We start from the raw sequence: 27,962 nt of genomic DNA, 5'->3' as shown, positions 1-27,962 counted from the left end.
AAAAATATAGTTTTTTAAAAATTTAAATTGGGAAAGTGGAAACTAAACCTTATGAGACATGAAAATAAAAAAGGGAAAAGAAAAGTTGACGATAATTTGAAATATTTCATAGAAGAAGAGTTAAGAATACTTGTGTTAGTCATCAGAACTATTTGATACTGGTTAAGAAATACAGTCATCATGATTCAGTGAATCTCATATTTTGTAAACACTGAAAATCCAGGTTCTGTAATAAGAACTCAATTTTTGACAAAAATCACAGGGAAAACTGGAAAATCATTTGTCAGAAAGCTAGCATAGACCCACATCTCACACCCCATACCAAAATAAAGTAAAAATGGATACATGATTTGGGCATAAAGAATGATTTCATAAACAAATTAGGAGAACAAGGGATAATTAAGCTATTAGATCCTTGGTGAAGGAAGGAATTTATGACCAAAGAAGAACAAGAGAACATTATGAAAGGCAAAATGTCATCTTTGATTACGTTAAATTAAAACAATTTTGCACAAACAATGTCAACAGGAACAAGATTAAAAGGGAAGTATAAACCTGGGAAAAAATTTTTACAGCCAGTGTTTCTGATAAATGTATCATTTCTAAAATATATAAAGAACTGTATAAAATTTATAAGGATACATGTCATTTCCCAATTGATAGATGGTCAAAGGATATGAACAGACCATTTTAAGAAGATGAAATTAAAGCCTTCTATAGTTATATGAAAAAATACTCTGTCACTATTGATTAGAGAAATTCAAATTAAAACAACTCATACCTCTCAGATTAAGTAAAAGAACAATAAACAATAATGATAAGTGTTGGAAAGAATGTGGAAAAAACTGGGGTACTAATGCATTGCTGGTGGGGTTGTGAAATGACCAACAATTCGGGAGAGCAATCTGGAACTATCCCTAAAGGGCTATAAAACCCTTTGACCTAGCAGGGATATTACTGAGTCTGTATCTGAATGGAATCAAAAAGGAGGGAAAGGGACTCACATGTGCAAAAATGTTTATAGCAGCTCTTTTTGTGGTGATAAAGATTTGGAAAATGAATAAGTGTTCATAAGCTGAGTAATGGCTGAGCAAGTTGTGGTATATGAAGATAATGGAATATTATTGTTCAAAAAAAAAAAAATGTTGAACAAGCTGATTTAGAAAGACCTGGAAAGATTTACACAAACTGATGCTGAGCAAAAACAGCAGAACCAGGAATACATTGTGTACAATAATAGCAAGAATGTGTGGTGAATGTGGTATTAGGTGTGGGTCAATGCTTAGTTTCTGCCATACTAGTTTCCAACTTTTCCAGCAGTTTTTGTCAAATAGTGAAAACTCCATCTTTCCCTATTTTTACAGATAGTTTTTAACATTACTAGAATTAGTTGTTCTTCAAATGTTTGGTGGAATTCAGATGTAAATCTATCTAGACCTGGAGATTTTTTTCTTAGGGAACAGATTAATTACTTGTTCTTTTTCTTTTTTCTAAAATGATATTATTTAAGTAATTATTTCCTCTTCTCTTAATCTGGGCAATTTATATTTCTGTAGGCATTCCTCCATTTCATTTAGATTAACAAATTTATTGACATATAGGTTGGCAAAGTAACTCCTAAGTTGCTCTAATTTCCTCTTCATTAATAGAAAGTTCTCCCATTTCATTTTTGAGACTAATATCTTAATTCTCATTTTTCCTTTCCTAATGAATTAACTAATGGTTTATTTTTTTGTTTTTGGTTTTTTTCATAAAACCAACTCAGCTTTATTTATTAAGTCAATATTTTTCTTTCAATTTTATTTATCTCCTCTTTTATTTTCAAAATGTCAAATTTGGTATTTAATTGGGGGTTTTAATTTTTTTTCTAGTTTTTCTAGTTGTAAGTCTCATTGATTTTTTTATGAATTTTATGAAAGTGAACATCTAGAGATATGATTTCCCCTAATAACCACTTTGGATGTATCCCACAAATTTTGGCATGTTGTCTCATTATTGTCATTCTCTTGGATGAAATTATTGATTGTATTTATGATTTTTGGTTTCACCCATTCATTCTTTAGGATTAGATTAATTAGTTTCCAATTAATTTGTGGTCTATTTCCCCCTGTCCTTTTGTAGAATGTAATTTTTATTGTAATATGGTCTGAAAAATGCATTTAGTATTTCTTCCTTTCTGCATTTAATTTTGAGGTTTTGTGCCTTAATATATGGTCAATTTTCATATAGGTTCCATGAAACACCAACAAAAAAGTTTACTCCTTTTTATAACAATTCAATTTTTTCCCAAAGGTCTATCATACCTAACTTTTCTAAAATTATATTTACCTCCTTAATTTCTCCTTATTTATTTTGTGGTTCGATTTATCTAATCTTAGAGAGCAAGGTTAAGCTCCCCCACTAATATAGTTTCACTGTCTATTTCTTTTTACACTTCTCTTACCTTATCCTCTAGGAATTTGGATTCTATAACTTGGTGCATATATGTTTAGTATTCATATTACTTCGTTACCTATTGTACCTTTTAGTAGAATGTAGTTTCCTTCCTTATCACTTTTAATTAGATATATTTTTGCTTTTGCTTGATCTGAGATCAGAATTGCTAACCCTGCTTTTATTTTTACTTCACCTCAATCATAATAATTTCTGTTCCAGCCTTTTACCTTTTCTTTTACCTATCATTCTACTTTAAATATGTTTTTTGTATACAACATTTTGTAGGATTTGGGCTTTTAGACCAGTCTGCTATCTGCTTCCATGTTATGGGAGAGTTTATCCCATTCATATTCACACTTAAAATGACTAATTCTTTATTTGCTGCCATCTCAATTATTCCATGATATTCTTTTCTCTTTTCTTCCCCCTTTTCCCTCCTCTTCAATATTTTGCTTCTGACCAGCACCTCTCTCAAACAGCTCTCTTTACTTACAGCCCCTCCTCCTTTCTTGAATCGTTCCCCTACTACTTTTGTTTCCCCTTTTATTAGCTTCTGTCATTTCTTTCCCCTTTCTCCTCCTACTTCCCTATAAAGTAAGAAAAATTTTTTTTTTTTATTAAACCAAATATTTATGATATTCTCGCTTTGAGCCAAATCTGATAGTATAAGATTCAAACAATCTTCAGTGCCCTACTTTCTTTCCCTCAATTATAATAAGTCTTCTTTGTCTCTTCAAGAAATGTAATTTATCTCATTTTACCTACATTCTACCCTTTTCCATTTTCTAACTCTAATTTCTTTTATTACATTATCACAGTAAAATCAAAATATCTTCATTCTCTATGTATACCCATAACAGAAATATAGTTCTCAAGAGTTATTTCCTTTTTAAATTTTTACACTTCTCTTGAGTTCTGTATTTGGAGGTCAAATTTTTTGTTCACTTTGGTCTTTTCATCACAAATAAATGAAATTCACTTGTATCTTTGAATGCACATCTTCTTCCCTGAAAGATAATGATCAATTTAGTTGGATAATTGATTCTTGGCTACAATACAAGTTCCTTTGCCTTTCTGATTATCAGATTCTAGGTTATTCAGGACTATAAGATGAATGCTTCTAGGTCCTTGATAATCCTGCTTATGGCTCCTCGAGATTTGAATTTTTTTTTTTTCTGCCTGGTTGCAATATTTTTCCTTGGTTCATTAATTTTGAAATTTAGCTACAATATTCCTTAGAGTTTTCATTTTGGAGTATTTTTCAGGAGGTGATCAGTGAATTTTTTCAATGACTCTTTTACTTTCTAGCTTTAACACATCTGATCAGTTTGCTTTGATGATTTTAAGAATGATTGTGTCTAGATTCCTTTTTTAATCATGGTTTTCAGGAAGTACAATAATCCTAAGATTCTTTTTCCTACATCTATTTCCCATGTAAGTTGTTTTTCCAGTGAGGTATTTTACATTTTCTTTCTTTTATTTTCTTTATTTTTTTTTTGGTTTTGTTTGTCTGATTCTTGATGTCTCATTAAGTCATTCATTTCCATTTATTCAATTCTAATTTTTAGTGAATTATTTTCTTTAGTTACTATTTATAGCACATTTTGTATTTGGCCAATTAAATTTTTAAATTAGTTGTTTTGTTCTAGGGATTTTTTTTTTCATTTCATTAATTCTGTTTCTCAAGGAATGGTTTTCTTTTTCCATTTCACAAACTCTGTTTTTCAAGCAGTTGTTTTTTTTTTCCATTTTGCCAAATCTATTTAATAAGGAATTATATACTTTTTTTCCCCATTTCACTAAATCTATTTTGGGGGGAGTTTTCTTCAGATAATTTCTGTGTTTCCTTTTCTAAATTTTTTTTTTTGCAAAATTCTCATTGTCTTTTCCCATTTTTCTTCTAAATCTCTTTAAATATACTTTTTGAAATTTTCCAAGAAAGCCTTGTGAGATGGAGACACATTCATATCACTCTTTGGGGCTTTATCAGTAGATGATATGCTTTTAGTGTCCTCAGATTTCAAGTTTTTTTCTCTTTCTACATAAAAACTATCTATGGTCAGAGTTCTTTTTGCTTTATTGCCACATTGCCTTGTGTCTGCATTGTCTGTACATGTGTTTCCATATGGCTGTCTGTACTCTGCCCATCTCCCTAGGTGCCCAATTGAAAAAAAATATTTACTGAAATTCTTCCAAAATATCTTCCACTGGAAATTTATTACACTCCAAATATTTGTGAATTCTGTCACTCTAATACCCATTCATGTGCTATTAAGTTGAGAAATATCGGGGGGAGAACTCAGAAAAAGACATATTATTTTCTGTCCCTATTTACTTTTTTCCATAGGTCTATCATATCTAAGTTTTCTAGGAGCCTATTAACCTCTCTAATTTGTTTCTTGTTTATTTTGTAGTTAAATTTGTCTGATTCTGAGGGGGAGTTTGAGGTCCCCCACTAGTATAGTTTTGCAGTCTTTTTCTTCTCATAACTGGTTTAAAATGTTCTCTAAGAATTTGGCTGCTGTGCCACTTAATATATATGCATTTAGTATTGTTGCTGTGTTTATGAAGATGTAATTTCTTTCCTTTTTTCTTTTAATAAGCTATTCTTACTTTTGCTTTATCTGATATCAGAACTGATACCTGTGTTTGTTTTTTTAACTTCTGCTGAAGTATAAGAAATTTTATTACAGCCTTTGACCTTTACTCTTTAATGTGTCTCTTTCTATCCAAGGTATTTCTTATAAACAACATGTTGTAGGACTCTGTTTTTTATTCACTCTATTTGCTTCTGTCTTATGGGAGAGTTCATCCCATTCACATTAACAATTATGATTACCAGCTCTGTATTTCTCTACATCTTATTTTCTTCCTTGTATATGCTTTAGTTCTCTCTTTTCACCCTGTCCTTAGTTGTGTGTTTTTTTTTTACACACATCACACACTTCCTTATCTCCTATCATCCCACCCTTTTACTCTTACCTTTTAACCTAGTGTTTCTGCCTTTCCTTCCATTCTGCCCCTTCCTTTTCTTTCCTCTTTCTCCACCTACGTCTTTATAGCATTAGGTAGATTTCTGTACCGAATTGAATGTTTAAGTTATTTCCTTTTAAAGAAAAAAACTCCATTTTTTACCTCTGTTGAAATGGGTCTTTTGTGCCTCATCACGTGAACTAATTGTCTCATTATATCTTCCCTTTTCCTTTTTCTATTACAGACCTTTTTCCTCTCCTATATGTATTTTCCTTTGATGTCATCACATCATAGTCTATTTCACAATGACACTCTCTTTTTGTTGCCCTCCTCTATTTATCCCAAGGACATATACAGTGCTCAATAGTTACAGATATTGTTTTGCCATGTGGGGATTAACAGTTTTATCTTTAAATTTTACACACACACACACACACACACACACACACAAACACACACACACACACACATTCCCCTCTTTCTTTTTCTATGCTTCTCTTGAATACTGTGTTTGTAAATTAAAATTTTGTTTAGTTCTAGTTTTTTCAATAGAGACTATTGAAATTTTCTTACTTAATTGAAGCTCCAACACCTCCCCTGAAAGCTGATGCTGAATCTTTCTGTGTAGTTAATTCTTGGTTGTAACTCCAGGTACTTTGCCTTTTGGAATATGGTATCCTAGGCCCTCCTATTCTTTATTGTAGAAACTGACAGATCCTAGGTAATTATGACTGATGTTCCTTGATCTTTGAATTGTTTTTGTTTGGCAATTTAGAGTATTTTTCCCCTAGAAATCAGAGTTCTTGAGTTTCCCAACAATGTTCCTTGTAGTTTCCTTATGTGATCTTTTCCCAAAAGTGATCAATGGATTCTTACAATCAGTATTTCTCCCTCTGTTTCTAGAATATTGGGGTATTAATGACCTCTTATAGAATGCTATCCAGGATCTTTTTTTAGTCATGATCTTCAGGCAGGCCAATAATGTCTCTTCTGCATATGTTTTCCAGGTTGGCTGTTTTTCTAATGAGATATTTCTCTTTATTTCACATTTTTTTCACTCTTTTTAGTTGTGTCACAGAGTATTAGCTTCCATTTGCCCTGTATAAATGTGTGATTTTTTTCCATTATCTTTTGTATCTCTTTTTTTATTTGGTTAATTCTACTTCTTAAAGAGTTGTTTCCTTCAGAATTTTTTTTTTCCTTCTTTTTCCTAGCTATTAATTCTTACATACATATCTCTCATTTATTTTCTCACTTTTTTTCTTCTACCTCTCTTATTTGCCTTTTAAAGTATTTTATGAGCACTTCCAAGAAACCTCTTTCAGGATGATTCCAATCATGGCACTCTTCAAGATTTCAGTTGTGGACATTTTGTCCTCGTCTGCATTGATGTTTTGGTCTACCTTATAGCCATTGTAGTTTTTTATGGTCAAGATTATTTTATTCTTTTCTGTTTCTTGCTCATTTTGTTACTTTTTCTTTTCTTCATTTTTTTTCTTACTTTTAGTGTTGAACTCTGTTCCTGGATAAAGAGGTGCTGACCCAAGCTTCCTATGCATCTCTGAGCCTTAGCTTAAGCACAGGGACCCTGATGTTTTTTAGGGGGTAGCTTTGCCTGGTCTCTTCAGGAAACAACCTAGTTTCTCAGACTTTGTTTTCTGAGCCAGGACTGGAAGATGCACTATTGATTTGCTCTTCAACTGAACCAGGAATGAGGGTTTTAGTTGCTGATTTATTGTGATGAATATCTCTTCAGCTTTTCCAGTGTCTATCTGATCTGGGTTGAACATCTTTTTCATCCCAGTGAGACTGTTCTTTCTTGAAGTTTACCCAATCTATCTTGAATTGGAAAGTAGTTTCATTTTGTCAGCCTCTGTTCAGAGAGTTAGTTTCATGTGGTTTTTGAGGAAAACTGGGAGAGCTCAAGTAGCTTCCTGGTTTTACTCCATTATCATGGCTGCATCTCTGGAAATACTATATAGATGTTTTTTAACTGGTATTTGTGAATACCAGTTATATTATGAATCCTCCCTGGTGTTCTGTTGGGTATATGACAATGTTCTCTTATATTTGTTTCATTTTGTTTTTATTCCTTTTCTGTTTTTTTTTCTTTTTTCTTACTATGTTTCTTTAAACAAAATATGCAAGAAAAAATACAAATATGAAAAACTAAAAATGAAAATTGCATGCGTCATTGAGGAATATTTAAAAAAAATAATTTTAAAAGAATTTATGAAGGAATGTTGACCCACATGACTTACTATTTTTATACTTATCCAGCAGATTCCCTTCACTACTGATGCAAGAAACAAACTTGGTTGAAAGGCATGAGATGGAAGTGTTGCTGGACAAGAAATACATGGATGGGTCAATCTCTAACTCACAGATCATCCTCTATAAAAATTTTGCCCAGCCATGGCCACTTTAGAATTGCAGGAAATAGTTTTACATCTGGAATCCTAACCTATAGCTTATCTTTTCTATGCCATTGCTCACTTAACTGACAAAGCAAATTTTTTTCCAAAGAACAATAGAGAAAGTGTGATATAGTGGGTAGATAACCCTCCTGGGTATCTGGAAGAACTTACTTTGAGTCAGTCTCAAATATATACTGGCTATATGATTACAAATTAATCAGGAAACATTTCAGTATCTCAAACAACTTTCTAAGTCTGTTAAATAGAAGAAAGGAAAAACAAGTTTCTTCACAAATAATTCTATACAAATTACTTTGCATGAATTCATGTTTGTAATGGGCTTTATATTTCTTGAATTTTCAATTGGTAGAGGAGGTAGAGGAGGTAGAAGAATATAAATATGTAATTGAAAATAAAATAAAATTCAGAAAAAAATAGCTCCATATAATTTAAGATACAAATACATGTATTTGTGTTTTTATGCATTTTCTGTGTTTATCTTCTCAGGTAAAAGCAATATAATGGATGTAGACATATGTGTGCCTGTAAATGCACATCCCTAAAAAGATACATAAATGTAAACATGCTTATATAAACATGAAATTCATAAGAAAAATGCCTCATATATTCAGCAGTTATTGTGACAAAGGATTATATTCCTCTTTTGCTGAAATACTTTCAGAGAATGCCCATTCTCATTAGGATAAAGTATAATCTCCTTAGTCAAGAGTTTAAGACCCTCTATAAATTAACTTCAATCTAAATTTCTCCACTGATTTCACATTATTTCCTTTCTTGCACTCTAATTTGTTCATTTTATTCAAAATTAAATTAAATTTATTTATTTAATATTTTCCCTAGTTAAATCCAAAATATTTTTACGTTTATTTTTTTAATATTTTTGAGTTCTAGGTTCTCTCCTCTTGTCCTTATCCACAATTAAGAAAGCACATGTGAAGTTATACAAAACAATTCCTTAAAAAAAACAGATCTTCTAATCTATTGAAAATAAGAACCCTCAAGAAAAATCAAGTTAAAAAGACATAAAGAGAGAATGTTTCAATCTGTATTCAGAAACAATCAGTTCCTTCTCTGTGTATGGATAGGATTTTTCATCATAAGCTCTTCAGAGTAGTTGTGAATGATTGTGTTACCAAGAATTACAAAGTCATTTACATTTGGTCATCCAATAACATTGCTATTACTTTGTATATATTTTAGTTTGTTCACAGAGGACTTTCCAATATTTTTTTTTAGAGCATCCTCCTCATCATTTCTCAGAAAACAATGAACAACAATTCCATCACAAACACACAACAGTTTATTGAACCATTCCTCAATTAATGGGCATCTCCTCAGTTTCTTCTTTTTTGTTTTTGTTTTGGTCCTGAGAAGACAACTGCTATGAATATTTTTTTTACATGTAAGTCATTTTCCTTCCCCCCCCCCAAATCTCTTTTGGTATTCATGCCCAGATGTGTTGTTGCTGGGTCAAAAGGCACACATAAATAGGCCTTATAGGTCTTTGGGAATAGATCATATTTTTTGATCATTTATCAATTGGGGCTTGGTTTTTATTTTTTATGAATTTGATTAACTTCCCTCTGTGTGAGAAATGAGACCTTATTAGAGAAACTTGCTTCGAATTTTTTTTTTAATTATTACTATTGCTAACTTTATTTCTCCATTTATTCTCTTTCCTTTCATCCTGTCTCTTGTCAAGAGTGTTTTGCTTATCAGCCTCTTTCTTTTCCTTCCCCCTTCCCATAACCCATTTCCATTCTTTTTTCCTGTAGGGTAAGATAGACTTCTATATCCCTAGTGAGTATGTATATTATTTCCTATTTGAGCCAAGTCTGATGAGAGTAAGGTTCACTCACTCCTGCTTTCATTACTTTCCTCCCTTCCACTGTAAACACTTTTTCTTGCCTCTTTTTTTATGGTAGATAATTTGCACCATTTAACTTTTCCCTTTCCCTTTCTCCCAGTACATTCCTCTCTTACATTTATTTTCATCATTAAAAAAAAAAAGATTTATCCCTTCATATTCAACTCACACCTGTGCTCTCTGTCTATATATATTCCTTCTAACTGCCATAATAATGAGAAAGTTCTAATTAGTTACAAGTATCATCCTCCTATGTAGGAATGTAAACACATAAACCTTATTAAGTCCCTTATGATATCACTGTCCTGATTACCTTTTTATGCTTCTCCAGAGTCCTGTATTTGTCTTGCACTCTAATTTAAAAATAAACTGGATGATTAGTCTCTGAATATAGCATCTCCCATCTCTATGTATGTGAACAGGCTCTCACGTATATCTAGAATGTAGTGTCTCTTCATTTTTACCTTTCAGAATTCCACTTTCCTTTCAAGGTTGAAAGGCTTATATGAATTTCCTCCATAAAACTCTTCCAAGTCATCCACCTGAACATCTTTTTACCTTCCACTAGTTTTCTCTGAAAACTTTTTGGTTTTTTTTGGATTTCCCCTTGTGTAGACACATACCTGACTTTGTGATATATTTCTCTGAAATACATTGTCCCTATAATAAAACATCAATACTTTAAGATAAAAAATAATTGTTTATCTTTTTTATCAACACTGCCTTATATATAGCAGGTAATTAAATAATGTTTGTTGTATCAAACTGAATAAAAATGTTTATCTTGTATTTTCTCTGCCATATGGCGAAGGCTAACGCAGAGGCCTTTGGTTCATTTTTTGATTGGTTCTGATTTCTCTCTATTCCTTTATGATGGACCATATAGACAGTCTTGATAATTTTTCTAAAATGTGTGTTTGGTTGTTAGATTGTGTACGTGGTACTAAAAATCTCTCATAGCAGTGAGAAAAATTTTGAACCTTCAAAGTATTATGAATCAATAATGACTTACAATAGAAAGTACAATGAATCATTAATTCTAGACAAAGATACACTTTGGTTTTTGTAAGTCTGCTTTGTGACCTAAAAACACCACTATCTCTCAAAACAAAAGATGAATTAACACATTTCTTATCTTAGGAGCAATTAAAGCCTTTTAGCAACTTGGAGGTAAGGAGAATGAGAGAGACATATGGAGCTCCTAATTTGCTTGGCACATACCAACTTTTGCCAGGTCCTTGGAGAAACAAAAAAAAAATATGTGAAGGACAAATAAACATATGTTGGGCAATGCCAAGAATTTCAGTCTCTGAAAAAGTTAGAAGACGTGTGTGTGTATGTGTGTGTGTGTGTGTGTGTGTGTGTGTGTGTGTGAAGGGAAGGAATTAACTAAAGATTTAGGAGTAGAACATGAACAAATTAAACATTACGAGATAAAAATAATGGAGGAAGAGGAGAAATACATTGGGAGTAATGAGAAATCACCTAAAAACTTTTTTTCCCTAGAAAGTAATAATGTAAGCCACAGAGAAGTTTGCTTTGAAAAAATATGGTTTTCCATAGGAAACGTGAATTCTTTGTTTAAGGGAAGTCGATAATAGTCTAGTTAGGGAATTATGCAAATCCATCAATGAACTAAGTTATCTTTTACTGGCCTGTGATTTAAAAAGCTGTGCACAGGATTTATCTAACAAACATTGTCCTCCTAGTGGGGTTTGATGCAATACAAATGGCATTGGCAATGACAAACTATTAAGATACTGTGAGATATCTGCTATATTTTTTGTTCTTTTTTTAAGATCCAATATGTATATAATACTATATTTTTCAGCTTTACAGCAGAAGTAAGTTAGTAAAGCCTCTGATTACTTAAATCATCTATTTTATTCATTTGAAACATATCATGCGATTTCACTCAAATACCTTATCAGCTAAGAGAAAAAGGCAAAGAGAATATAAGAAAAGGAGAGACTTTGAAAGAGGAAGAACTATCCTAAATTTCCTATAACATAGCTTGGTCTCTCAATGATAGACAGTCTGTGCATACATGTGTGTTTGTTGGCAGAGGAAGCAATGTATCTTAATGATTAAAAATTCATCTCAGAGCCAGAAATACCCAAATTCAAAGCTGGTTACTAGCATACAATGACTAAGTCACTGCTCATTGCTTTAGATAACAGCTCTTCCAAGTTGTACGAAATGTTCAACCTTGTTTTGATAGAAAATGGAGGTTCTTTATTAGAAAGAGAATTCCTATACTTATTAAGTCACAAAACTAGTACCTGGGTTTATATTTATATTAATATGTCTATCTGAAGAGGTATATATAAATATAATATAAGTATAAGGCATAGTTACAGGTATGAATATAAATATAAGCATAAAATATAGATAGAAAAGTGGGAATAAGCTCCTTTCTGCCAAGAACTGTATGAAGTGCTTTATAAATATCTTACTTGATCCTCACACAAGCCTGGGAGGTAAGTGATATTATTTGAATATGCTATCACAAATCAAAAATTGATGTGACTTCCTAAATATTGTGTTCTCATCATGAAGCCAGGGCACTAGGAGAAGTTATAGCATCTAACATAAGTGACTTGAATGTCTAGGGGAAACCCAGGCTGGCCCATAGAAGTATATAGTACTTAAGAGGAGACCTGGAATCCTGGAAAAGGAAGCAAATCATATGGGTGTTCCTGGGATTCTAGGAGTATAGGCCAATGAATAATCAAGAAACTTTTTAGGTCATCATGGAAAATCAGATATATATGATGGGAAACAAGAATTTTATTACAATTCATGTGAAAGCAATTTCTACAATAGCTAAGATGGAGTGTGGCAAATTGATTTATCTAAGATCTCAGTAACTTCCACAGGCATCCCTTGAGAGCTCTGTGCTATGAAAATTCTTGCATATCTGTCCTGAGAAAAATTTTGAACCTTCAAAGTATTATGAATCAATAATGACTTACAATAGAAAGTACAATGAATCATTAATTCTAGACAAAGATACACAAATACAGAATTCAAGAGAAGCATAAAAAGGTCAAAAGGAAAGGAAAAAATAACTTTCTTTTAAAAGTTAAAATGCTTATATCCCTATATGGGAAGATAATATGTTTAACTCTTGAGATCTGTATCTCTGTTATGGGTATACTTAGAGGATGCAATTGTAATTAATTTTATTGTGATAATATAAAAAAGAAACTAGAGAAAGAAAGATCATTCTATTGGAAGAAGAAGAAAATGGAGCTAAAATAGGTCAAATTACCACTCATAAAGGGGCAAAAAACCCTATTACAATTGAGGGAAAGAAGGAAAGAGGATGAACATGTGAATTTTAATCTCATCAGATTTGGCTTAAAGTGATAATATCAGATACATTTAGCTTTTCTCACCCTAAAGGGAAGTAGTTGCTGAAAAGGCAAAGGAAAGAGGGAAGTTAATATAAGGGATAACAGAAGTTGAAGGAGAAAGATGTCAGAAGGGGGGAGGGTCTGCAAAAGTGGAAGGCTGTTTGAGGGAGAGGGTGGTAAGGAGCAAAATACTGGGGAAGAAAGAAAGGGGGAAAGAAAAGAGAAAAATAAAACTGGGGGGGGAAACAATATGGCAGGAAATACACCTAGTAATTTTATCTGGGAATGGGAATAGGATGAACTCTCGCATAAAACAAAAGCAGATAGTGGACTAGACTAAAAGAGAGAATCTTACAACAGAATCTAAACAATGTGTTTATAAGAAACACATTTAAAACACAGTGATACATTCAGAGTAAAGGTAAAAAGGCTGGAGCAGAATCTATTATACTTCAGCTGAAATTTAAAAAAAATAGGAATAGCAATCCTGATCTCAGAGAAGCAAAAGCAAAAATAGATCTAATTAACAAGATAAGGAAGGAAACTACATCCTAATAAAAGGTATCCTAGGCAATGAAGTAATACTAAGCACATATGCATCATGTTTTATAGAATCCAAATTCCTGCAGGATAAGTTAAGAGAGCTGCAAGCATTAGCCAGCAAAACTATATTAGTGGGGGATCTCAACCTTACACTGTCATAACTAGATAAATCAAACCACAAAATTAATAAAAGAAATTAAAGAGGTAAAGAGAATTCTAGAAGTTAGGTATGATAGACCTTTGGAGAAAATTGAATGGGAACAGAAAGGAATATACATGGCACTCAAAAAAAACCCATAAATTAGGGCATAACCTCAAAGTCAAATGCAGAAAGGCAGAAATAGCAAATGTATTCTTTTCATGTCATGATGCAATAAGAATCATATATAGTAAATAGCCAGGGGAAAATAGACCAAAAATTAACTGGAATACATTATTTAACACAAAATAGATGATTTTGATTATATTAAATTAAACAGGTTTTGTAACAAAATCAATGCAGACAAAATTAAAAAGGAATGCAATAGACTGGTAAAATTATTTTTACATTCAAAGTTGTGATAAAGGACCTATTTCTAAAATATATAGAGAATTGACTCAAATTTATAATAATTCAAGCCATTCCCCAGTTGATAAATGGTCAAAAGGTATGAATAGCCAATTTTATTTTATGAAAAAGTGATCTAAATCATTATTGATCAAAGAAATACAAATTAAGAAAACTCTGAGGTACTAATACACACCTCTTAGAAAAAGATAATGATCAATGTTGAATCTTAAAAATTAGAATTGAGCATTTGGAAATTAAATACTATATGAGAAAACAAAAATCAATAAAACAAAATTTCAAAAATAAAAAAAAATGAAAGACAATGTGAATTCTTCATTTAAAAAAAGAATCTACATAGAAAATAGATCCAGTAGAGATAATTTAAGAATTATGGTACTACCTGAGCCCCATGACAGAGATTTGAGCATAAGTTGACTTGGATGTGATGATATGAAATAAAATTAAGGAGTAAAAATGTATAATATTGCAAGAGGAGGGGAGACAAAGTAGGGAAAATTACATCATATGAAGAAGTGCAAAAGACCTATTACAATTGGAGTTGGAATAGGAGGGGAAAGGGAGGAGAGTGGTGAGCATGGGTTAAATCTAGTTCTCATTGTCTTTGACTAAAAGAGGGAATATATAAACATGCAGGTATAGAAATTTACATTATCTTATGAGAAAATAGAATGGGAAAAGAAAATAGAGGGGTAGAGTTGATAGGAGGGAATAAAATTTGAGGGAGGTGGTGGTCAGAAGTAAAAACTATGCAAAATCAAGAATCAATCAAACAAAATTTTAAACTAGTGAGGAGGGATAGAATGAAAGGACAGAGAAAAATATAAGGTGAATTTGGAAATAAGATGGAGGAAAATACACAGATAGTAATAACTATGAATGTAAATGAGATTAACTCTTCCATGAAAAGGAAATGGATAGCAGAATGGATTGAAATTGGGAATCCTACAAAAAATCCTACAAAAATTACAATAATGAGAGAGCATACAAAAATCTGTGGGATGCAGCCAAAGCAGTTCTTATGGGAAATTCTCCATCTGTAAATAGATTATTGAATAAAATAGACAAAGAAGAGATCAATGAATTAGGCATGAAAATAAAAAGTTAGACAAATCTCCAATTAAATACAAAATTAGAAATTCTGAAATTCAAAAACAAGATGAATAAAATTGAAACACATAAAAGCTATTAAACTAATAAATAAAACTAAGAGTTGGCTTTATGAAAAAAACAACACAATAGATAAAGCTTTGGTTAATTTAATTAGAAAAAAAGAAAGAATAAATCATCTACATCAAAAATGAAAAGTGGATATACCACCATTAAAAAAAATAAGACAATACTTATTTTGCTCAAGTGTATGAAAGCATGTCTAACTGAAATGGATGAATATTTACAAAACTATGAATTGCTAGGATTAACAGAAGAAATACATTACTTAAATAGTTCCATTTTAGAAAAAAAAAATGAGCCATCAAAGAACTTTCTAAGAAAAAATCTCTAGGGCCAGAAGAATTTACAATGAATTCTATCAAACCCTCAAAAAACAATTAATTCCAATACTATGTAAACTATTTGGAAATATAGATAAAGAAGGAGTGCTGCCAAATCCTTTCTATGAAACAAATATGGTACCAATACCTAATCCAAGAAGAGACAGAAGAAAGAAAGAAAATTACAGAACCATCTCCCTAATGAATCTTGATGCAAAAATTCTGAATACATTATGTCCAAGTAGAATTTATACCAGGAATGTGAGGTTGGGGCTGTATTAGGAAAACTATTTTCCCATAATGACCATATCAATAACAAAACCAACAGAAACCATGTGATAATCTCAATAGATGCAGAAAAAGCTTTTTACAAAATACAGCATCCCCTATTAAAAACAATAGAGAGCATAGAAATAAAGGGAGTTTTTTTCTTAAAATAATAAACAGTATCTCTCTAAAACCAATAGCAAGCATTATTTATAATAGAAAGAAGCTAGACACATTCCCAATAAGATTTGGGATAAAACAAGCATACCTTTTATCACCACTATTATTCAACATTGTACTCAGAAATGCTGGCTTTACCAACAAGAAAAGAAAAAGAAAGTAAAGAAATTAGAACAGGGGGAATGAGGAAATAAAATCATCACTCTTTGGAGATGACATACTTAGAGTATCTTAGAAATTTATCCAAAAACTTACTCAAAAGAATTTACAGCTTTTGCAAAATTGCAGAATATAAATAAAATATTTGGGCTTCTACTTGCCAAATCAAACTCAGGCACTATATAAACACAATTACAAAACACCTCTCACACAAATAAAATCAGATCTAAACAACTGGAGAAATATCAGTTTCTCATGATTAGGCTGAGCTAATTTAAAAAATGATAATTCTGACTAAATTGGTTTACTTGTTTGGTGCCATACCAATCAAAATGCCAAAAATTATTTTATAGTGTTGGAAAAAATCGTAAAAAATAATCTGGAAGAAGAAAAGGGAAAGAATATAAAGGGAATTAATTTTAAAAATACAAAGGATGGTAGTTTTGCAGTATCAAACCTAAAACTTTATTATAGAGCAACAGTTATGCAAAACATTTGATATTGGATAAAGAAATAGTGTGGTGGACCTCTCAGATTGGCTAAGATGACAGGAAAAGATAATGCTGAATGTTGGAGGGGATGTGGGATAACTGGGACACTGATACATTGTTGGTGGAATTGTGAATACATCCAGCCATTCTGGAGAGTGATTTGGAACTATGCTCAAAAAGTTGTCAAGCTGTGCATACCCTTTGGTCCAGCAGTGTTTCTATTGGGCTTGTATCCCAAAGAGATCTTAAAAGGGAAAAAAAGACCCACATGTGCAAAAATGGTTGTGGCAGCCCTTTTCATAGTATCAAGAAACTGGAAACTGAGTGGATGCCCATCAATTGGAGAATTGCTGAATAAATTGTGGTATATGAATATTATGGAATATTATTGTTCGGTAAGAAATGACCAACCTCATGACCTAGGCATAAAGAATGAAATTATTAATAAATTAGAGGAACACAGGATAGTTTACCTCTTAGACCTGTGGAAAGGGAAGGTCTTTATGACCAAAGAAGAACTAGAGATCATTACTGATCACAAAATAGAAAATTTTGATTATACCAAACTGAAAAGTTTTTGTACAAACAAAACTAATGCAGACAAGATTAGAAGGGAAGTAATAAACTGGGAAAATATTTTTACAGTCAAAGGTTCTGATAAAGGCCTCATTTCCAAAATATATAGAGAATTAACTCTAATTTATAAAAATCAAGCCATTCTCCAATTGAAAATGGTCAAAGGATATGAACAGACAATTCTCAGATGAAGAAATTGAAACTATTTCTAGTCATATGAAAAGATGCTCCAAGTCATTATTAATCAGAGAAATGCAAATGAAGACAACTCTAAGATACCACTACACACCTGTCAGATTGGCTAAGATAACAGGAAAAAAAAATGATGATTGTTGGAGGGGATGCGGGAAAATTGGGACATTGATGCATTGTTGGTGGAGTTGTGAACGAATCCAACCATTCTGGAGAGTAGTTTGGAACTATGCTCAAAAAGTTATCAAACTGTGCATACCCTTTCATCCAGAAGTGTTACTACTGGGATTATATCCCAAAGAGATTATAAAGAAGGGAAAGGGACCTGTATGTGCACGAATGTTTGTGGCAGCCCTTTTGTAGTGGCTAGAAACTGGAAACTGAATGGATGTCCATCAGTTGGAGAATGGCTGAATAAATTGTGGTATATAAATATTATGGAATATTACTGTTCTGTAAGAAATGACCAACAGGATGATTTCAGAAAGGCCTGGAGAGACTTACATGAACTGATGCTGACTGAAATGAGCAGGACCAGGAGATCATTATATACTTCAACAACAATACTATATGATGACCAGTTCTGATGGACCTGGCCATCCTCAGCAAGGAAATCAACCAAATCATTTCCAATGGAGCAGTAATGAATTGAACCAGCTATGCCCAGAGAAAGAACTCTGGGTGATGACTAAAAACCATTACATTGAACTCCCAATCCCTATATTTATGCCCACCTGCATTTTTGATTTCCTTCACAAGGTAATTGTACAATATTTCAGTCTGATTCTTTTTTGTACAGCAAAATAACATTTTGGTCATGTGTACTTATTGTGTATCTAATTTATATTTTAATGTACTTAACATCTACTAGTCATCCTGCCATCTGGGGAGGGGTGGGGGGTAAGAGGTGAAAAATTGGAACAAGAGGTTTGGCAATTGTCAATGCTGTAAAGTTACCCATTCATATATCCTGTAAATAAAAGGCTATTAAATAAAAAAAAAATTAAAAAAAAAAGATAATTTCCTGGAAAAAAAAAAAAAAAAAAGAAATGACCAACCAACAGGAACTGAAACTCTGGGAAATGAGTGTGAACCACTACATAACATTTCCAATCCCTCTGTTTTTGTCTACCTGCATTTTTTATTTCCTTCACAGGTTAATTGTACATTATTTCAAAGTCCAATTGCAGCAAAATAACTATATGGATATGTATTCATATATTGTATTTAACATATACTTTAACATGTTTAGCATGTATTGGTCTACCTGTCATCTAGGGGAGGAGTTGGAGGAAAAGGGGAGAACGCATTGGAAGAAAAATTTTTGCAATTGTCAATGCTGAAAAGTTACGTATGCATATATCTTGTAAATAAAAAGCTATAAAAAAAGAAATAGTGTGGGCAGTGGAATAGATTAAATACACATGACAAAATATTCAATAACTAATAATCTAGCATTTGATAAACTCCCAAACTCCAGCTTCTGGGATAAGAACTCATTATTTGACAAAAATTGCTGAGCAAACTGTAGAATAATGTGTCAAAAACTAACCATAGACTATATTTCATACCCCATAACAAAGCAAGATCAAAGTGGGTACATGTTTTGGACATAAAGGATGATACCATAAGAACATTAGGAGAGGACTTGATAATTTACCTATCAGATCTATGGAGAAGGGAGGAATTTTATGACCAGAGAAGTAGAGCACATTATGAAAGAAAAAATTGACAATTCTATTTTCATTAAATTAAAAAGTTCTTTTGCACAAACAGAGTCAACAGAAACATAAGGGAAATACAAAGCTGGAAAAAATCTTTAAAGTTAGTGTTTCTGATAAAAGTCTTATTTCTAAAATATAGAAAGAACTGTGTAAAATTTACAAAAATACAAGTCATTCCCCAATTGATAAATGATCAGAGGAAATGGACAGGCAATTTTCAAATGATGAAATTAAAGCTAGTTATAGTCACAATAAAAAATTCTCTAAATGATTATTTATTTAATGCAAATTAAACTCACTCAGGTACCACCTCATATCTCTCAGATTGGTTAAGATACAAGAAAAAATAATGATAAATGTTGGAGGAGTTGGGGGAAAAGTGAAACAATAATGTATTGTTGGTAGAATTGTGAAATTATCCAAATATTCTAGAGAGCAATCTAGAACTATGTCCAAAGGAATATCAAGATTGCATACCCTTTGACCCAGTAGTGCCACTACTGTATCTGTATCTCAAGGAAATCATAAAGGAAGAAAAAGAATCCACATGTGCAAAAATTTTTGTTGCAGCTCTTTTTTCTGGAAGTAAAGAATTGGAAAATGAGTAGATGACTGTCAATTGTAGAATGGCTGAATAACTTATGGCATATGAAAATAATGGAAATACAAACTGAAAGGGATGGAAAATACATAGCATGTACACACAACTGATAATTTTTAAGGTACAGGAATCTCATAAAGCTCATTTTGTAGTGACAAAGAATTGGGACATTGAGGGAATACTCAACAATTGAGGAATGGACGAATAAATTGTGGTATATGAATGCAATTGAATACTATTATGCTATAATAAATGATGAGTAAATTGGTTTCAGAAAAGCTTGGAAGGACTTAACACAAACCAATTCTGGTTGAAATGAGCAGAACCAAGACAATTGTACATAGTAAAAATAACACTATGTAATGATCAACTGTGACGGACTTGTTTCTTTGTAATAATGTGATGATTGAAGGTAATTTCAGTAGGGAAGGAAAATGCCATCTATCTAGAGAGAGAACTATGGACATGTAACATCTGATCTTTGCATGGAATTTTATTTATATTATCTTATTTGAATCAATGAAGTAGGAATTTAAAATATTATTTTTCCTTTTTATAGGTAGGGAAACTAAAGCCCAGGGAAAATAAGTCATTTACTCTTTTTCACACAACTAATAAGTATCAGGATCAGGATTTGAACTGAGGTCTCCCTAACTATAATTCCAATTATGTATCCATTCTCCCAGGCAAAATTTTAATAAAAAATGATACATAATTGTTTTCCTATAAAGGCAAATGAAGTTGTATTAGAGAAAGGAAATGTTTTTCTACAATGGAGTAAAACCTTTTGGGTCACTTATCTGAAAGACAACCAATCCACAACTTTCCAGAAATAAATACTAAGTATAATATGAGATTTTACTGTTGTCCAATCAGTGTAGACCTATTTTAAAGTCATTCATTTCACCTAAAACTTCTTTTAAACAGATAGTAAATCATGACAAATGGAACATATAATATCATTCACTAAAATCCCCTTAAGAAATATATCTTTTAAGTTGAATTAGCTCTTTAAGATTATAATTGGAGTTTTAAATGAACTCATCCTAATTTCATGTAGTTTAAACTTTCACACGCCCTTAATATATGAAAGATGCCAAATCATTTACAGATGAATTAATCATGACCTTATCTTTGGAACTTTTAAATTACCTCAATTACATTGCATTTAGCATTACAAATAACCTGTATATTAACATATCAAATAAATGGAAACCTTTTTCTATTGATAAAGATTAAGTTATTTTCTATTATGCTCAAATAACAGTGAATGCATGTGCAGGCAATGGCTTTGAGAACGGACAAAAATTTCTTGCTACATATCAAAATGCATACTCAGCATACAACTCTACTATAAATCTTCATGAAATCTGGTAAAATGATAAGTTTTCTTTCAGAGCTACAGCACATTTAGATATGGTAGGTTGCCTAATATCTGGTAAGCTCTTGAGACCTACATGAAATGATGCTATCACTAGAGAAACTAAAGCCCAGTTGCCTTTATCAACTATGAGCCAAACTTGATTAATCTGTTCCCAATTTGACTTTTCATATAATTGCAATAACTGAATTTAGACAATCAATATTTTTCATGTGGCAGCTTGACAGTTCTAAAACTGCTCAGGCAGAGAGCTCAGAAAGCATTAATTCTCATTTTTCTTTCACTATAGATCGTTTCTAAATATGATAAATAATTTAATGGTAAATGTAGTTTAAATATACTATTCTCCTAATGTTAGTAAGAAGTAATATGTTTACAGTGATTGTGGCAACGTCTTCCAGAGTCTGACAATCCCAGGGTCTTTGAAGTGAAAAAGCACCCCAGATGAGACCGTGAGAAAAATAATCTTGAAACACTTTAGTTAGAAGTTTGTTACTAGCTCTTCATGCCCTAATGTAGATGGTATTTTTATGCCCCTAAATGTGCTGCCCTAAAAATACCTAAGACCTTGTCAACTTGATAAACATAAAGAAATACTGTCGTATTGCCTGTCTGGGAATGGCACCCTTAGTGTGATAATCGTTGCCTTCTGTCTAGAATAGAAATTCCTTTGATTATGACAAATGTATCAAAAAACATTTTGGTGTCTCTCTCTCCTTTCTATAAATATGTGGCCCTGAGACCACTCATTCACTGACTCCCCTGTTCTGGTGGGGTTCAGTCTCTAGCTAGCAATAAATGCTCTTAAATTTTCATTATTTTGGCTGTCCTGTATTTTCTGTCACATGGGCACCTCAGCTTCATTGTGGAAGGGATCTCTCTCAGGCCATCATTAAACCTAGTGACTAGCAAAATGTAGTAATATGGAGGAAGCAATAGCACATTTTTTAATCTAAGGAGTTCTAGCTCAGCAACCAATGAAACAAGTCCTTATGGCATAGAGGAAAGGCCCCTCTATTATCAATCTCCAAGCAGTTTGCCATTTGTAAAAGACTGCCATTTAAGAAGGCTTACAATATAAGAATGTTTCATAATCTGGATTTCTAATGAGGTATCATATATTAATGGGCAAAACCCTAGTCTTAGGCTTATAAAAAGAAGTGGCCTAGATTTAAGCCTTATCATAGTGTTCTTTCCACTATGAAATGCAAGGAAGGGATAGGATGAACTCAGGAATTAGATAAATTTATTTTGTGTTTTATGGGTTATCAGAAAAATTCAAAATAGGAATATATTTCACTATTACCCTTTTAATTTTGATGGAAATACATGCCCCTTTTCACTTCTGTTATGATAATATTTAATTAAAGTGAGAAAAAATTGTTAGAATTCAAAATCTTAGGACAGTGTAAATTTGGTTTATTCTCCAAGTTCAGATGTCAATATGAAATTGAAGTGAAAAAAGAACCTTGCATAATTTTTTTAAAAACCATTAAATGAGAATAGCATATTTTTATTTTCTTAAAATTTTATTTATTTTATTTAAAAACAGAATTTTTTAAAAAGAACAAAAAAAAGAAGAGAAAACAAAACAAAACAAACAGAACATTGCCATGTGCCCAGGAAAACATTAGGGGGAATTCAAAATATATAACAATAAATTACTAGTTTTTTACAAAATAATACATACATAATAGTAGATACATAATCTACATAATAGTAGAAGAAATTAAATTTATAAGTATCCATCTTTTATTAACTTCTCTGTTCTCTTCTATGCATAATTTTTTACTTTATTCTTCTCCCCCTCTTTCATACCCAAACATCATCCAAGCAAGCTGTAGCTAAGAAAGGATATATTTATGTATACATACATATACACATATACTTTTCACACTCACATATCTTTCCTATTTGCAATTCTTTAAAACACAATATACTTTAAATATATATCATATGGAAGCACAACCTTGCTGTTGACAAGTCTGTCTGTCTGTCTGTCTGTCTCTCTTTCCACGTGGACACTCAAACATGTCTGGATACATGTGTAGTCCTAATTATCAGGAATTGCACTTGCAGGAATCTGGTACCTCTAGAGATAACTTTGATCACATGGGTGCAGGAGGAGTAGGTTGGGTCAGGGAAAAGTGAGGGATGGAGTGCAAGGAGAGAAGTTTTCTAGCTTCTATCTTTTTTCCAAAGGGAGAAAAGAAGGGGGAGTTATTTCTGGGCTTCTGATGGCCAGGTCTATGGAATCCATCTCTCTTTCTCTCTCTCTCTCTGTCTCTCTCTCTGTCTCTCTCTCTCTCTCTGTTTTTTTCTCTCTCTCTGTCTCTGTCTCTCTGTCTCTCTCTCTGTGTGTGTGTGTGTGTGTGTGTGTGAACTTCAAGGCAGAAGAGTCAGGTTACTTGATGCCAGCTCAAAAAAGACCTATACACAGATGTATTGCTAGATAACTACCAGAATTTTATCTCCCTTGGAAAACTACCAGTCCTTAAACCTTATGGGATCTCCAATTTAAAAGTAGGAGTAACACAAGAGCAAAAAGCCCTAAGAGGCAGGCCTTTGCCAAGGTTTTTTTTTTTTTCAAAATACAAGATATAAAATCAAGGAGTCAGTCAGTTATAAATTATGGTGTTTTTAGGGGAGCATCAACCAAGGATTCTCAAAGTATCCAGTCTGAAATTCCAAGTTTTGTGAGGCTTGGGATTTTAATGTCTGGCTGAAAGGTGAAAAAAAGAAAAGAGGAGAAAAGGTCCTGCAAAATTGAAATCAATCACTAGAAAACTTCTAAGGAACTGGATGTTCATGAACAGAATACTTTTAAAGGAAGGTATAAATAAGTTAGGGTAGATTCTTGTTCCCAAAGTACTAAAGGAGTACAGCACCATCAACATGATTTACTTGGAAAGAGATTTAAACAGTTATCAAGCATAATTGCCCATGATAGGAACTCCTTCAAAAAGAAAATTTGTAGCCATAAACATAAGAAGCCTATCATTTACCATCCAGATTTTTTTTCCAATAACATAGATTACATAGTGGAAAGAAAGAAACATTGTGCATGTAGTCAATTTGGAAAAATCTTCAGCAGTACCTTATGCCTTGTTGCATATCAGAGAATCTATATAGGAGAAAAGCCTTTTAAATATAATGAATGTGCAAAAGCCTACAGGTATAAGGCACATCTTATTCAACATCAGAGAATTCATGTTGGAGAGAAACCTTATGTGTGTAATGACTACAGAAATGTGTAATGACTATAGAAAAGCTTTCAGCTTTGATTTATCCCTGGTTAAACACCAAAGAATCAATATTGGAGAAAAGCCTACAAGTGTAATCAATATTAGAAAGTGTTTAGCCATAAAGGATACCTTAATCAACTCTAAAGAATTCATATAGAAGAAAAACCCACATGTAATGAATGTGGGAAAGCTTTCAGCCAATAAATGCCTTGATGAACGCCAGAGAATCTATACTGGGAAGGAACCTTTGGCTGTAATGTATGAAGAAAAGATTTCAGATCATTTGGAAATCCTAGGAAATATCAGAGATTTCATATAGGAGAAAAGTCATATAAATATAACCAATGAGGGAAAGTTAGTCATTAACAATTGTAGCCTTATTCAGTATGTAAAGAGTTCATACAGGAGAGAAAGCATTACTATGTAGTGAATGTGAGAAGGCCTTTAGTCAGGGGATATGCCTCAAGAAATACAAGAAAATTTACACTGGAAAAATATCATTTAAATATAATTACTGTGGGAAAGAATTCACAGACAAAAGGATTTTTTTGTAATCACAAATTTTTATATGCAAGAGAAACATTGATTACGGGGAAATGTTTTGCTGGAAGCACACCTTAAGATACACATATAATAATTGTAATAGAAGCTCTTTGGAAATAATTATTATGGAAAATTTTCCTCAGCATATGGATTTTGATTTGCTTAACACATGTAAAATAATTCAAACTGGCAAATTCAGAGTTTTAAATTTAGGAAATATGGAAAAGCTTTCAGAGAGGTGGGAAAGAGAAAGAGGGTGGACTTTAGTGTAAATAAAGAAAAACATGAGATTGTTAACATATGATGACTATCTTAAAATTTTACTTCAGAAAAAAGGCACATTTTCATATATATACATATATATGTATATATATATATATATATCAGAAAACATAATTAGGAGAAACTTAATAATCATAATGTGGAAAAGAGGTTAGATTAAGGGAATCATTTGGCATTCATTAGAGAATTCATAGAGAGAAGAGAAGGATTATAGATGTAATGTGTCTGGAAAAAACCTTCATTTACAAGATTTTTTACATGTAAGTATCCATACTAGAGAGAAATCCTATACATGCTTTGAATGTGGAAAAGCTTTTCCTCAGAAGCATTACCTTACTGAACATGAGATAATCCATACTGAAGAGAGATCTTTTGAATGTAATAAATAGGGAAAGTCCTTCAGGCAAAAGCAAACTTTTAATGCTTATAAGAATATGGGTACTAGAGATAAGTTACTTAAATATTATTAATGCATGTTTCAAAGTTTTCTTATGGAGGGAACACATTTGGGAATATCAGTGGTTTCATATTCTTGGACAATTAATACAAATGGGAACAATACATAAAAGCTCTCTCTTCATCCCATAGGAAAACCTACCACTTCAGAATTCAAAAATATGATTATGATCATGCAGCAATGACTCATATATATACATATTTAAATTCTTATTATAGACTTCATGGAGAAAATGTTACTATGGTGTCTTAGAATTTCATAGAATCTTGTGACCTTAAAAGAACATTGAGTCCAAATCTCTCATTTTTTTTTTTAATTTAAAACTTAAATAGAAAAACTATGGGGAAAAAAATACTGAAAAAGAAACAAATTATCATGCACACAGAAGAACATGAGAGGACTGAAAATAAGTTACAATAAGTTTCCATTTCAAGAAAGTGCATATAATAGAACACATTGTATTCAGAATCATCCATCTTTCTTTGCTTCCTTGTAGGTTTTCTTTCTGTGCTGTGTACTTTTTACTTTATTCTTTGTTCCCCCTTTTCTTCCCTCTTATGTTCTCCAAGTTAAGCATGGAGCTATTTGTGTTTGCGTATACATAAGTATACATATGTATGTATACACACAGAGAATATACAACTATATATTCAAACAGACACATGTCTAAAATATGTATATATACTTAAACATACCACACATATACATATGTACATGCATATATATGTGTTATCTCTTATTTCTTATCTCTGCTTATTCTTCTACTTGCTAAGTAATCTTGCTACATAAATTCCACCTCCAATCCCATCCCAAAGATTTCTCCCTTATCCTCTCTCCCCCACCTTTTCCCTCCCTCTTTATCCCTTTCCCTTTAATCTACATACCTTATGCTATATCCCTTAATCTATACACCCTTCTATACCCCATCTTAACCTATTCCCTCTCCTTTATTTCTTTATAGATTTTGGAGAGTGCTATTCCCTTCTTGGTGTGTGTGTGTGTGTGTGTGTGTGTGTGTGTGTTATTTCTTCTTTAACCTATACCTGATGTGACTAGGATTACAGAAGTGCTATCCTTTCTCCCCATCTAATTCCTCTATGTTGGTTCATACTCTCATACTTCATTGATATAGCATAATTACTATTTTCACCTTTTCTTATATAGTTTTTTGTTTTTTTTTTTTTAGAATAACATCATGCTCAACTTTACCGATATCTTTCTTTTGGATTATCCAATTACTAATGACAATCTTAGACATATATATTCCCATGTATAAAACATAAACAATTTGTCTTTATTGACTCTCCTATAATTAGTCTTTGATGTTGCCCCTTATATGTCAAATTTTCTATTTAATTCAGGTTTATTTGCAACAAAATTCTGAAAATTAGACAATTCATTGAACATATTTTTTTAATTCAATAATGAACTAAATATTGCTGAACATATTTTCAGCCACAATTATAGTTCTTTTGATTACCAATATATTGTACTCCAAGATCTGTGGTGTTTTATTTTAGTTGGTGATAGGTCTTAAATAACTGGAAGCTAGTTCCAGCATATTTGAATTGTTTTGTTGTTGGTGGTGCTGGCTTTGTTGTTACTTGTAAAATTTTCTTTTTGATCTAGGGATTTCAATTTTTATCTGTGATGTTCCTGTATTTCCCTTGTAGCATTTCTTTCAGGTGGATCTCTTTTTCTAGTTGGTTGACTTTCTTCTCAAAATCTTTTTCTTAGAATTTTTTTTTGTTTTCCCTGAATTTCTCTCATTTGATGTTCAAAGTCTTTTTTGGGGGGTTCTTCTACAATTTTGGGGGGATGTGGGGCAGGAAATCACTTAACAGTACTCTTTGAGTACCCTTCTCTAAAGATGAACCCTGTTCTTTCCTATTCTTATTGAGTTCTCCCTTCTTCTCTTGCTGGCTTGGCTCTTCCTTCTTGCCTCCCTCCCACCTTTTTATTTTAATAAGAAATTGTTCATACAATCATTTTTGAGATATGGGAGACCATACATCTGCATATAGCTTCAGGTCTTCATTGCTCCCATCTTACCTGGAATCCCAAATGGAGTGCTCCATCCTCCTGTAAATGCCCATACCCAGCATTTACCCTGTTCCACTTCTTCTGCACTTAACTGGATGGCTTATTTGTTTTTCACTGGTCCACATTCACACCGAGGCACAATTT

Source organism: Sarcophilus harrisii, chromosome 4, assembly GCF_902635505.1.
Source record: "Sarcophilus harrisii chromosome 4, mSarHar1.11, whole genome shotgun sequence".
Classification (NCBI taxonomy): Eukaryota; Metazoa; Chordata; class Mammalia; order Dasyuromorphia; family Dasyuridae; genus Sarcophilus; species Sarcophilus harrisii.
Note: the sequence above shows the minus strand (reverse complement) of the source record.